This window comes from Ranitomeya variabilis, chromosome 2, assembly GCF_051348905.1.
Source record: "Ranitomeya variabilis isolate aRanVar5 chromosome 2, aRanVar5.hap1, whole genome shotgun sequence".
NCBI lineage: Eukaryota > Metazoa > Chordata > Amphibia > Anura > Dendrobatidae > Ranitomeya > Ranitomeya variabilis.
In genome coordinates, this window is record NC_135233.1 from 850,491,380 (window position 1) to 850,503,513 (window position 12,134).

The 12,134-nt window shown below is 40.3% G+C and overlaps 1 protein-coding gene across 1 annotated transcript in view; it reads left to right on the forward strand.

Annotated features, from left to right (window-relative positions):
- Positions 1–12,134, forward strand: part of LOC143808017 (tenascin-X-like) — a 332,081-nt gene that overhangs the window by 174,444 nt on the left and 145,503 nt on the right. The gene's annotated exons all lie outside the window — the stretch shown is intronic.

The window sequence follows — 12,134 nt, forward strand, 5'->3', positions numbered from 1 at the left end:
TGAGGGCTGAGGAAGGGATGTATTCTGGAAATATTTTTGAGTTGGAGGAGACAGGAAGTGGCAAGAGTTTGGACGTGTGGTTTGAAGAACAGGGCAGTGTCGAGAGTTACTCCGAGGTAGCGTATTTCAGGTGTGGGAGAGAGCGTGATGCCGTTTACCATAATAGATAGCTCGAGTAGGGGAGATACGCGAGATGGAGAAAAAATGATGAGTTTGGTTTTGTCTATATGGAGTTTTAGAAAGCAAGAGGTGAAGAAGGAGGATATGGCTGATAGACACTCCAGAATTTTGGACAGCAGAGAGGTGACATCTGGGCCAGAGAGGTAGATCTGAGTGTCATCCGCATACAAGTGGTCCTGGAAGCCATGGGACTTTATGAGTTGTCCTAGGTCAAGGGTATAGATGGAAAAGAGTAGGGGCCCCAGGACAGAGCCTTGAGGGACTCAAACAAGTTGTAAATATATTTGTTGTAATACCACAGAAAAATGTTCATAACTTTTAGATGAAAGGAAACCAAATTATCAATGTTTGATAGTTTCTTCTAATTTTAATTTACTCATATGCTGTTATACCACAGTAAAACAAAATCCTACTATCATAGCCTGTACTGTTTTGCCTAGCAGAAAGCTCTGACCCAGTGTACTGTAGAGAATGAGTTTGAATAATTACTGACCCTATTATTATACATTAACTTTTATTTATCACATGATAACACTTCAGATTCTGTTGAATTTTCCTTCTAAACATTGTGGAAAGTCGGCTCACTCAGTTGCTTCCTGAGGTAGACAAAGGAACACTTTATAATCATGTCTGTGAATAGTTTATTGCGTCATAAACCATAAAGCCAAACTGGAACTCAAAAACAGCCTTTCTAGCACAAGTGAAAATAAAAAAGGCCATACAAAAGTCCTCCCCAGTATGGCTCTCCCACCATACTTTCAGCCTGCAGGATTCCTTCCTCCAAACATACCAGGCAGAAAAAAAACAGTAGGTGGACATTTAACTCCCTCCAACCACACCCTTGAGGTGGAGATATGGTGAGTAGGCATCTTGGACATGTCTTACACCTACTCACAACAAAACCCTGACCTTGGTAATGACTGATTTGCTCTCAGCACATTTCATGCTGAAGGGAAACTTATTGGTTTCATATAATGCAGGATAACAACCTTTGCGACACATATACCCCCTCGCATATTCGCCAGTGACCCTGTCACAGCATGAAACAAACTATGGCTGAATATCACCTATAAAATAATTTAATCCCAGAAAAAAAAACTAGATATTTTAGCAATGGCCTAAAATTTACACTATGTATTTCAGTATTTTTTACCTTGGATAAGTAAACAATGAAATAATATTCCCAGAAAAATACAATAAAGTCATACCAGACAGAGAACGATGTTAAATCTTTTGTTCGCTAGTATTTATATCTTTCCTTTTTCATAATAGAACCCAAAGTAGTGAAGAACCTGATGACCCAGAACATCACCACCACTTCTATATCTCTGAACTGGGAGAAACCAGATGGAAATGCAAGTTGTTATGAAATCCAGATTCTGGGAGAACCAACTTTCAATAAAACTGTGACTTCAACGTCTGATACAATTGAAGGCCTGACACCGGGGAATTATTACACATTGCTGGTCACTGCTGTTGTTGGGGAAAATAATGTGACCGGAGACAGTACAGAAATATCTGTATATACAAGTGGGTATTTCTTCCACTCAGATTTTCAAATTATATATATCTATTTATATAATTACCTTAAATTGTCTGTCATCCACTTCCGTCTGGACGTCCTCGAATCCCAGAATTCCAAGCGGAGGAAGTTAACCAACAGTCATATTGGGACACCCAAATGATGGGTGTCTCAATATGGACACTGCTGCTGGTACCAACCTATTGAACGGTACCACCAGCGGAACACTGTCGCACCACACACACACACACACATACACTCACACACACTCAATCACACTCACATCTACACTCACACTCCCACACTCACACTCACACTCACACACACTTACACTCACTCTCACACATTCACACTCACATTCACACTCAAACACACACTTACACTCACTCTCACACTTTCACACATTCACACTCACATTCACACTCACACTCACATTCACACTCACACACACACTCACACACTAACACTCACTCACACTCACACACACTCATAGTCACACTCACTCTCACACTCCCACACTCACACTCCCATACTCAAACTCACACTCTCACACTCCCATACTCACAGTCACACTCTCACACTCATACTCTCACACTCACACTCTCAAACTCACACTCACACTCTCACACTCATACACACTCACACTATCACGCAGCCTCTTGCATGGTACCACCAGCGGAACACCGTCGGGAACACGCTAGTGCTGGGATCAGCTGAATAATTGACTGACTGCCACCATCTTTGTACAGGAGGAGTGCATGCGCAGTTTTAATGTGACTGCTGCTATCTTTCTGCACAAAGATGGCAGCGGTCTGATTTGCTGCACCCACGCGAATTATGCACAGGTGCAGTGAATCATTCGGCTTATCCTGGTGGCAGATGCGCGATGTGTCTACAGGCAGAGGAATCCGGTCACATTAAAGGGCTTTTCCCATGAACAAAAGTTCATTTTAAAAATTGACTGTGTCTGACTGTGTACGGAGCATACCACATCTGCTGGGCAGGGGAGGAAGCAAAATATAATACTGAGATTACAGCAGTGGATCACAGTGGATTCATTTTGTGAGGTAAAATATTTCACTGACTGGTTTTTAAAAATATTTTACCTCACAAACTGTATCCTCTGCGATCTCCTGCTGTAATCTCAGTATTGTCTTTTGCTTTCTTCCCTGCACAGGAGCTGTGGTATGTTCTGTAGACGGTCAGACACAGGGGTGAGTGTGTCTGACCATGTATGGAGCACACCACATCTCCTGGGCAGGGGAGGAAGCAAAAGACAATACTGACATTACAGCAGGGGATCACAGTGGATTCATTTTGTGAGGTAAAATATTTCACTGACTGTTTTAAAAAAATATTTTACCTCACAAAATGTATCCTCTGCGTTCTCCTGCTGTAATTTCAGTATTGTCTTTTGCTTCCTCCCCTGCCCAGGAGCTGTGGTATGTTCTGTACACGGTCAGTCACAGACAATTTATATTTAACTTTTGTTCGTGGGAAAACCCCTTCAAAAAGTAAATATCAATGCCAACATGGCTCCTCCTAAAAAGTATGCCAATGACCATGAAAGGAAAGCAGCAAAGGCACAACGTCGAAGACAACAAAGGGCAAATGAGACTCCTGAAGAGCAACAGCATCGCTGGGACAAAAACAATCCATATAAGCGAAGGCGTCAAGCACATGAGTCCCCTGATGCAAAAGTCATTAGATTATCACAGGATGTCATTAGGCAACAACAGCACCACCTGCCTGCCCCCATCGTGACATTACCGCCCTCCTGATGTGATAGCATCGGGCCTCCATCTAGTTTTCAAATAATTAAATAATTTTTACCTAAGATATATCAGGTTCTGTATGATCATGTGACATTTTTTTCTACTGTTCCATACCATAGGTATGACTTGTGTTCTGTGAGGAAACACAGGCAAATAATACTTTACTCTATGCCAATTAAAATCAATTAGTTATCTTTGAGATGTAGGCTGGGACAGGGCCGTCAGATATTGAGACATGCTCTATAAGCAGTTCTTCTCTGTAGCTTGGAGATGAGTACCAAAATAGAAAACCCTCCCTTGTTAATTCAGATTTCTGTATTAGACTATTCTTTATTTTTTTTACCTGGACAATATCTTTTATTAACTATAAAGTGACAGTTAAATAGAAGCAGGCAAAAAGCTAACGCGAAGGTGACAGTTGACAACCAAGATCGCAGTACTTTCTGTTGTCGCTGTTGTATAAATCGATGCTGTAATAGGAGAGATAAATGTTCATAACTTTTTTAAAAAAGGAAACCAAATTACCAATGTTCTATTTGTTGTTTCTAAATTTAATTCACTAATATTGAACCACGCGTACATGCATTTATATCACAGTAAAACAAAATTATACTATACAACCATTACTGCTTCTCCTATTACCTAATAAGAAAGCACTTTCTTACTGCCATGTAAGGGTATGTCTCCACGTTCAGGATTGCATCAGGATTTGGTCAGGATTATTCATCAGTTTTTGTAAGCCAAAACCAGGAGTGGAACAATTAGAGGAAAAGTGTAATAGAAACATATGCACCACTTCTGCATTTATCACCCACTCCTGGTTTTGGCTTACAAATACTGACGTAAAATCCTGACCAAATCCTGATGCAATCCTGAACGTGGACACATACCCTTAGGGTGCGTCTCCACGCTCAGGATGGCTGGCGGTATCGCCGGAGCGGAGAAGCCGCTCGGCGCTAAGCCCCGCCCCCTTTCTGGGACGCGATGGTGCCGGATGTGTACTGTACACATCCGGGATCATCGCACCCCTCGCCATAGGGCCCTGTGATATTACCTGCGGTGACGCAGCGTCGCCGCAGGTAGCACGGACATGCTGCGATCTGAAAAGACGCGCAGCATGTCCGGAGTCGCAGGGCCGACGCGTGTGGGTTTCCACGCATAGTGGACACGGGATTTAAAAAAATCCCCTCCACTATGTTGGAACATCTGGACGCTGCGTGTTTGACGCAGCGTTTACTTACCATGGACACTCACCCTTACTGTCTCCTCTCTTGTTATACATAGATTTTTATTTATCATATGATAGTGTTACTGTATTTTCATTTGGCCTTTACATCTAAACATGAAAAAAACAGTGACTGAATCTCACCTATAAAATAACTTAATTCCAGAAAAAGAGCAACAACTGAAATATTTAGACACAACCTATATCTTAGTCAATATCTATGCAAAAACTAAATGGTGCCCTTTTTTAAAGATTTTTTAATAATCACCCAACCCAGACCTTTATAAAAAATGATGTGATAAGAAATCTAATTAGGTTGACATCCCAAATGCAAGCACCTGAAACTATAGTAATGGAAAAGTGATATTGCTTATGACTCTTTGGTCTCCTAAGCCAGGTAGCACGCTTTTCTTGGCAACAAAAGTTTCAGCATTCTTCTACAGCAAGAATATTAAAACTAAGAGGAATTAAACTGCCCTCTTTTTTTTGTTGCAGTGCATAAAAAATGGAAAAAATTATGTTGTACTGCAGCATATCAATGATCAATGAAGTTTTAGCTCCATGGATTCTGGAGGTTCAGCACCTCCATATCACTTGAATCGGGTTATTATTATTCACAGAATGAGACGACCATTCCTATTTTCTATGTTCAGTCAGTGTTTGCAGTAGTACAGCAGAGTCTGATTATCTGCAATAATGAACTGTGTGCCCTGTCCTCCTATCCCTAGGCTGTAAAACCAAAAAATAGCCACTGCTTTTATTATAGTATTTGTGATAGTCCCCTCTAATAGGCTGCACTAGACCAAGTGATGTGATACCTGAAAACATGGGGAAGCCCACATGGCCATATCTGACCTGACGTGAGCCTGCTCTTGCTTCAGCAATATGTGGAATTGGTGTTTTAGGTTTTTTTTTGCAATCCACATTAATTGAATTGCAAATTACTTGAACTGACATGCATATTTCAGGAAATTTGTCTCAATATCAATTAATTTAATACTCTTATCTCATTAATGATCATCAATATTCGTTTTTACTGACCTGAAATATAAGAGATTGGTGTCCGCCGCTAGCCAAAAATGTAGCAAATGTCAGCTGTACACTATAGCGGACATCCTCCTGCATCAGCTACAATTAATGTTGGCACCGAACACATCCATTTATGCATGCCTCTAGATGTTGCTGTCAGTAGTAACAGCGGCATCTAGATGGCTACATGGAGGCTCCTTCTTTAACATCATCAGCAAACTGAGATCACAATTGTGTGGTCCTAAAGGTTGGCATGGCAAATTCAAGGCCACATAATGGCCTTAGAGTGGCCTGTTCAGTTGGTAGAAACATTTTCAGTGGCAAAAATATAATTTTTAATTCCTGTAACTCCACTTTGCATTAGGCCTCATTCCCACATCAGTATTTTTTCAATAGTGTTTGTATGCCAAAACCAGGAGTGGAACTTACAGAGAAAAACTACAATTGAAAGACTGACCCTTGTTCTGTGTTTTAGAAACACTTTTGATTTTGGCATAGAAATCCTGATGCAAAAATACTGGCATGTGAATGAGGCCTTAATAACTGAAAATCCTGTGAAGGTTAACAAACTATCTGACAGCAGTTTTGAATATATTGAGGTGAGCTCAAAGGGCCCAAAGTCACTTCAAAGCTTAATTGGACTCTAAAAAAATAGGTTTTGTAAATTTCCTTGAAAAAAATGAAAATTTGCTGCACAATTTTTACCTTTGTGATACGCTAACAAAATAAAACAACATTTGACAAATGGTGTAGGCGTAAGGTAGACATAAGGTAGATGTTATTTATTAACTAGTTTGTGTGTTATGACTATTTGGAATAAAGGTAGAAACATTCATGATTTGAAAATTGCTATTTTTTTATTTTTTTGTCATATTTATGATATATTCATAAATGCAAAACATATCGACCCCAATTTACAACTATAATAAAGTATATAGTGTCACGAAAAAAGCAGTCTCAAAATCACTGGGACGTGTTGAAACATCTCAGAGTTATTGCCACATACAGCAACATATATTAAATTTGAAAAATGTGGCTTTGTCACTACGGAGTTAAGTACCTAAATCTTAGCCAATGTCATTCTTTAAATTTCCCTAATGAATGTAAACTATCCTTCTGACATGCAATGTAATCATACCAGGCTAATTTCTATGTAAAAGATAGAGTTGGACAGCATTTATATCTTTACTATTTCATTATAGAACCTGCAATCGTAAAGAACTTAATGACTGGGATCATCACCACCACTTCTATATCTCTGACCTGGGAGGAACCAGTTGGAAATGCAAGTTCTTATGAAATCCAGATTCTGGGCGATCCTACTTTCAATAAAACTGTGGCTTCAACTTTTTATACAATTGAAGGCCTGACACCAGGGAATTATTACACATTACTGGTCACTGCTATGGTTGGGGAGAATAATGTGTCTGGGAACAATTCAGTAATATCTATGTATACAAGTGAGTATTTATTATTTTCAAATTTTCACATTCTGTGTAATTAACAGTATTTTGATCCAAAATGCATTAATGTCAATATAGTAATAAATTGGAAGTGACAGATAAGGTTTAGCCATTTTATTTCTTTTACTTACAATGATCATGTCATTGTCTTACTGTCCCCTAAAGGGATGAACAGGTCCGTGGAAGTTCAGGTTCAGCGACTGAACATTAGTCCAAAGTTTGGTTTGGGTACCAGAACTGTACCCGAACTTTAACCAGAACCCAAACCAAATAGAAGCCAATGGAGACAAGAGCTTTGGTGCTGTAAAATGGTTTTAATAAGGACTAGGAGGCTGCCAAAGGAATCTTTCTCTCTTTTCCCAGAACTCCAAACACTAAAACAGACTTCCGGAAGAAGTCCGTGTTCGACGTTGAGCACCGGACACATAGTGTTTGGTACTAACCTCAAACTTTACAGTTCGGGTTTGCTCATGTCTAGTAATAAAATAATCATGTTATCAGAGATTGATTTTGCTATTAATTTTTGGGATTCAATTTGCACTAGTCTAGCACAAGGTCAGCCAGTTAGCTGCCATATTTCTGTATTATGATAGCTGGGAAGGATTTGAAAAAAAAATTAAACTTTTAGGCTTTATTCACATGTCAGCATTTTTGCATTAGTGTTTGCATGCCAAAGGCAGGAGTGCAATTTGAAGAGAAAAGCTATAATTGAAAGATTGACACTTGTTCTGTGTTTTGAAGACACTCCTGGTTTTTACATACAAATACTGATGAAATGCTAATGTAAAAATACTGAGCTCTCAGACTCACTATTCCTTAGGGTACCGTCACACAGTGCAATTTTGATCGCTACCACGGTACGATTCGTGACGTTCTAGCGATATCGTTACAATATCGCAGTGTCTGACACGCAGCAGCGATCAGGGATCCTGCTGAGAATCGTACGTCGTAGCAGATCGTTTGGAACTTTCTTTCGTCGCTTGATCACCCGCTGACATCGCTGGATCGTTGTGTGTGACAGCGATCCAGCGATGTGTTCGCTTGTAACCAGGGTAAACATCGGGTAACTAAGCGCAGGGCCGCGCTTAGTAACCCGATGTTTACCGTGGTTACCAGCGTAAAGGTAAAAAAAAAAAAACCGTACATGCTCACCATCTGATATCCGTCCGGTCCCTTGCCGTCCGCTTCCCGCTCTGACTGACTGCCGGCCGGAAAGTGAGAGCAGATCACAGCGGTGACGTCACCGCTGCACTCTGCTCTCACTGTACGGCCGGATCTGTCAGAGCAGGAAGCGGACGGCAAGGGACCGGACGGACATCAGATGGTGAGTATGTACGGTTTTTTTTTTTTTACTTTTACGCTGGTAACCACGGTAAACATCAGGTTACTAAGCGCGGCCCTGCGCTTAGTAACCCGATGTTTACCCTGGTTACCCGGGGACTTCGGCATCGCTCCAGCGCCGTGATTGCAACGTGTGACCGCAGTCTACGACGCTGGAGCGATAATCATACGATCGCTGCGACGTCACGGATCGTGCCGTCGTAGCGATCAAAATTGCACTGTGTGACGGTACCCTTAGCCTTTAGTGATGAGCGAGTGTATTCGTTGCTCGGGTTTTCCCGAACACGCTCAGGTGTCCTTCGAGTATTTATGACTGCTCGGAGATTTAGTTTTCATTGTGGCAGCTGAATGATTTACAGCTACTATCCTGCTTGATTACATGTGGGGATTCCTTAGCAACTAGGCAACCCCCACATGTACTCAGCCTGGCTAGTAGCTGTAAATCATTCAGCTGGGATGAAAACTAAATCTCCGAGCAGTCATAAATACTCGGAGGTCACCAGAGCGTGCTCAGGAAAACCCTAGCAATGAGTAAACTCGCTCATCACTATTAGCCTTCCTACTCCTATAACACCTCCATCTGGTTTACATACATAACAAAAAACAAAGTACAATAATCTTTTAACAAAACAAGTCACTGACTGGTACAGGAGGAGAGAGGACCCTGACAAAAGGGCTCAATCTACAGGGGATGGGTGAGGACACTGTAGGTGAGGGTTTTGCATTCTACATGTTCTACATGACCATTTGTAGTGCAGAGTGTGCCATTGACATCAATAATGTTCTTCGCATCCCACATAAACATATCAGGCCTAAACAATGGCAGTGCCCGAAGAGGGAAGATGCAGAAGCAGACAGGAGTAGTATAAAGCCAAAGTGGATCCATTTTGGGAACAGTTATAGGGAGAGCTGATGAGACATGTAGATAAGAATTTTTTTTATCCTTTCCAGGCAGATTCAATTTGCACTGAATTTATAGGATGCAAATCAAATTTCACCATCTCTTAGTATTGAGTAAATAGGCCAAAATAGAATTTCTGGGGATTTCCTCATCTCTATCTTACATTTTCTGCATAGTGAACAGCTAAAAAGAAAAATAAAGATAATTCAAAAATTGTAGAATTTCCGAATTGCCTCCTAAAAATTAGAACAAAAAGCAGTTAATAACAATTTCATGTACATATAACTTATCAATAAAAACCTCAGCTATTTTTACACAAAATATAGCCATCAGTTAGATGCATAGATGAAGAATTAAGTTATGACTCTGAGAACATAATTTTTTTTTCAAGTTTATTTTTTATACCAAAGAAGTAAAACATACAAAACAGCATATCATTCATACCTTGAGATAAATGGCATGAAAACAATAAATAGAATGCATGAATTGCAATTTTTTTTTTTTTTAAATCCAGTCCTATGTGAGCCAAAATGGTACCAATGAAAAGGGAAGTTCATGCCGCAAACGACAGACTGTTTCACAGTTCTATAGGCAGGGTACTAATAAATTATGGCTCACATGAAAACATAATTTAAAAAAGGCATTTTTATAAAAAAAAGTATTAAATGAGTATTAGAATGATCAACTTTGGTTTGGCTGTAATCCCCCATAGATGCAGTAGAGAATCATGATATTTAGGTGCATCATTGTTCTACATATGAGGCCAGTGTACGAGCCAAAGAATAGGTACGGTAATATTTGGGTACATATATTTTAGATAGCAGCATGACTTACCAAGTAGTCATGTTCATTTGGTAAACAATTACAATAGACAGTGCCCACCACACATTTTAAATTGAAATACTAGTAAACCCCAAATAACACTATTATTGGGTCTCATACCCTTAGATACATCCATATCCTTTACATCTTTTATCCTTTTCAACTATGTTAAAAACTATTTGTCTCTAACCAGGGCAATTATTAAAATGTAATTAATTGTAAAATGAAACCTGTCACTCGGAAAATGCTATTTGTCTTTAGATAAAAGTTTAATCTGCAGGTAAATAGTGTTCTGATGCTGTCTGGCTACTTTGCTGAAAGTGCAGCTACCAGGAGAAAATGAACTGCTTTCTTCCCAGGATCCACTGGCTTTCAGTTAAGGGGGTGGGTACAGAACAGTTACATCACTGCTCACTATACTGTGCACTATACTGTGAGCGGCGGCTGTATGCGTGCCCCAGGACTTTAATTGACAACTCGCTCTGCACAAACGTGCTGCAGAGCAGCCTGTCAATTCAAGTTCCAGGGTATGCCACTTGTAGTATAGTATATAGCATTGTGAGTGATGGTGTGAACATTGACTGTAACTGCTCCGGGCTCACCTCCATGACTGAAAGCTAGTGGCTCCTGGGTGAAAATAAGTATATTTTATCCCAGTAGCCACACTGTCAGTAAGGTGGCCAGGAGGCATCTTAATATCTTAGTTAATTTTATCTGCTGATTAAGCCTATATCTGAAAGTAAATATCGTTTTCCTAGGTGACAGTAATTAATTCCATATATTTAAATTATATCATTACTTTAATTGAAGTTAGTTTTTATGCTTTCACAAATTTGTAAACAGTAAATTCAAACAATATATGTAACGGTAGTTTTTTCATTTTACATTGACCTACCGATAGTGATCAGTGGTCATTTGGTGGTCATTTGAGTATCAGGGCAATAATATACACCAATCAGTCGTAACACAAAAACCACCTGCTTATTATTATATAGACCTTCCTTGTGCCACAACTATAGCTCTGACCTGATTATTTCCTATGGTATCTGGCACCAAGATGTTGGGAGCAAATCCTTCAAAGTGATATTCCAGTTGAAGCAAGGTTGTATTTATCCACTGGAATACAACATACATGCATTTTCTCTATGCCAATAATGATACTACAAAGTTAGCCAAGCCAAACTCTAATATTTGCTTAGGAATTTTTTTTAAGCCAGTGGAAAAATGATAACTTACTAAGGGTGAATAGCCCTGCAAGTTACCAGGTGGTACCTCCATGGATCAAACTTTATTTCCCAGCATACCCATAGATATAATTTGCTGGATTTAGAAACCAGGGCACCTTGAACTCTTTTTTCTCAACCGATTAATGAACAATGTCTGTAATCTGGCAAGGTTCCACAGTACAATTTTGCCCAGATGATCATACCACCTCTGCTGACTTGCCCTCTTCCCATGGTGGACGTTGAGGCCCATTATAGCTTTCAGTGTTAGGCTGGGGTCACACTTGCGAGTGCAAGGCGAGAGACTCGCACAAGTTTCTTGGCTCAATACCCGTCACTGCCACAGGCACTCGAGACCGCAGCTTGCAGCTGCATGTATTTCTATGCAGCCACACGCTCGGGTAACGAGTTCCGGCGGCAGTGCCAGGTATTGAGGCGAAAGACTTGCGCGAGTCTCTCGCCTTCCACTCGCAAGTGTGACCCCGACCTTAGGCAGGGTTCAGCATAGGCACTCTAAACTGGTCTGAAGCTTAGCAAAACCATACAAAACGCTTGATGCGCTTTGTGTTCTCACATTTTTTTATTTCTTGCAGACACAATTTTCATTTGCAGCAATTGGTGCTAAAGTAGCTTCTTTGTATAATGGGACCACA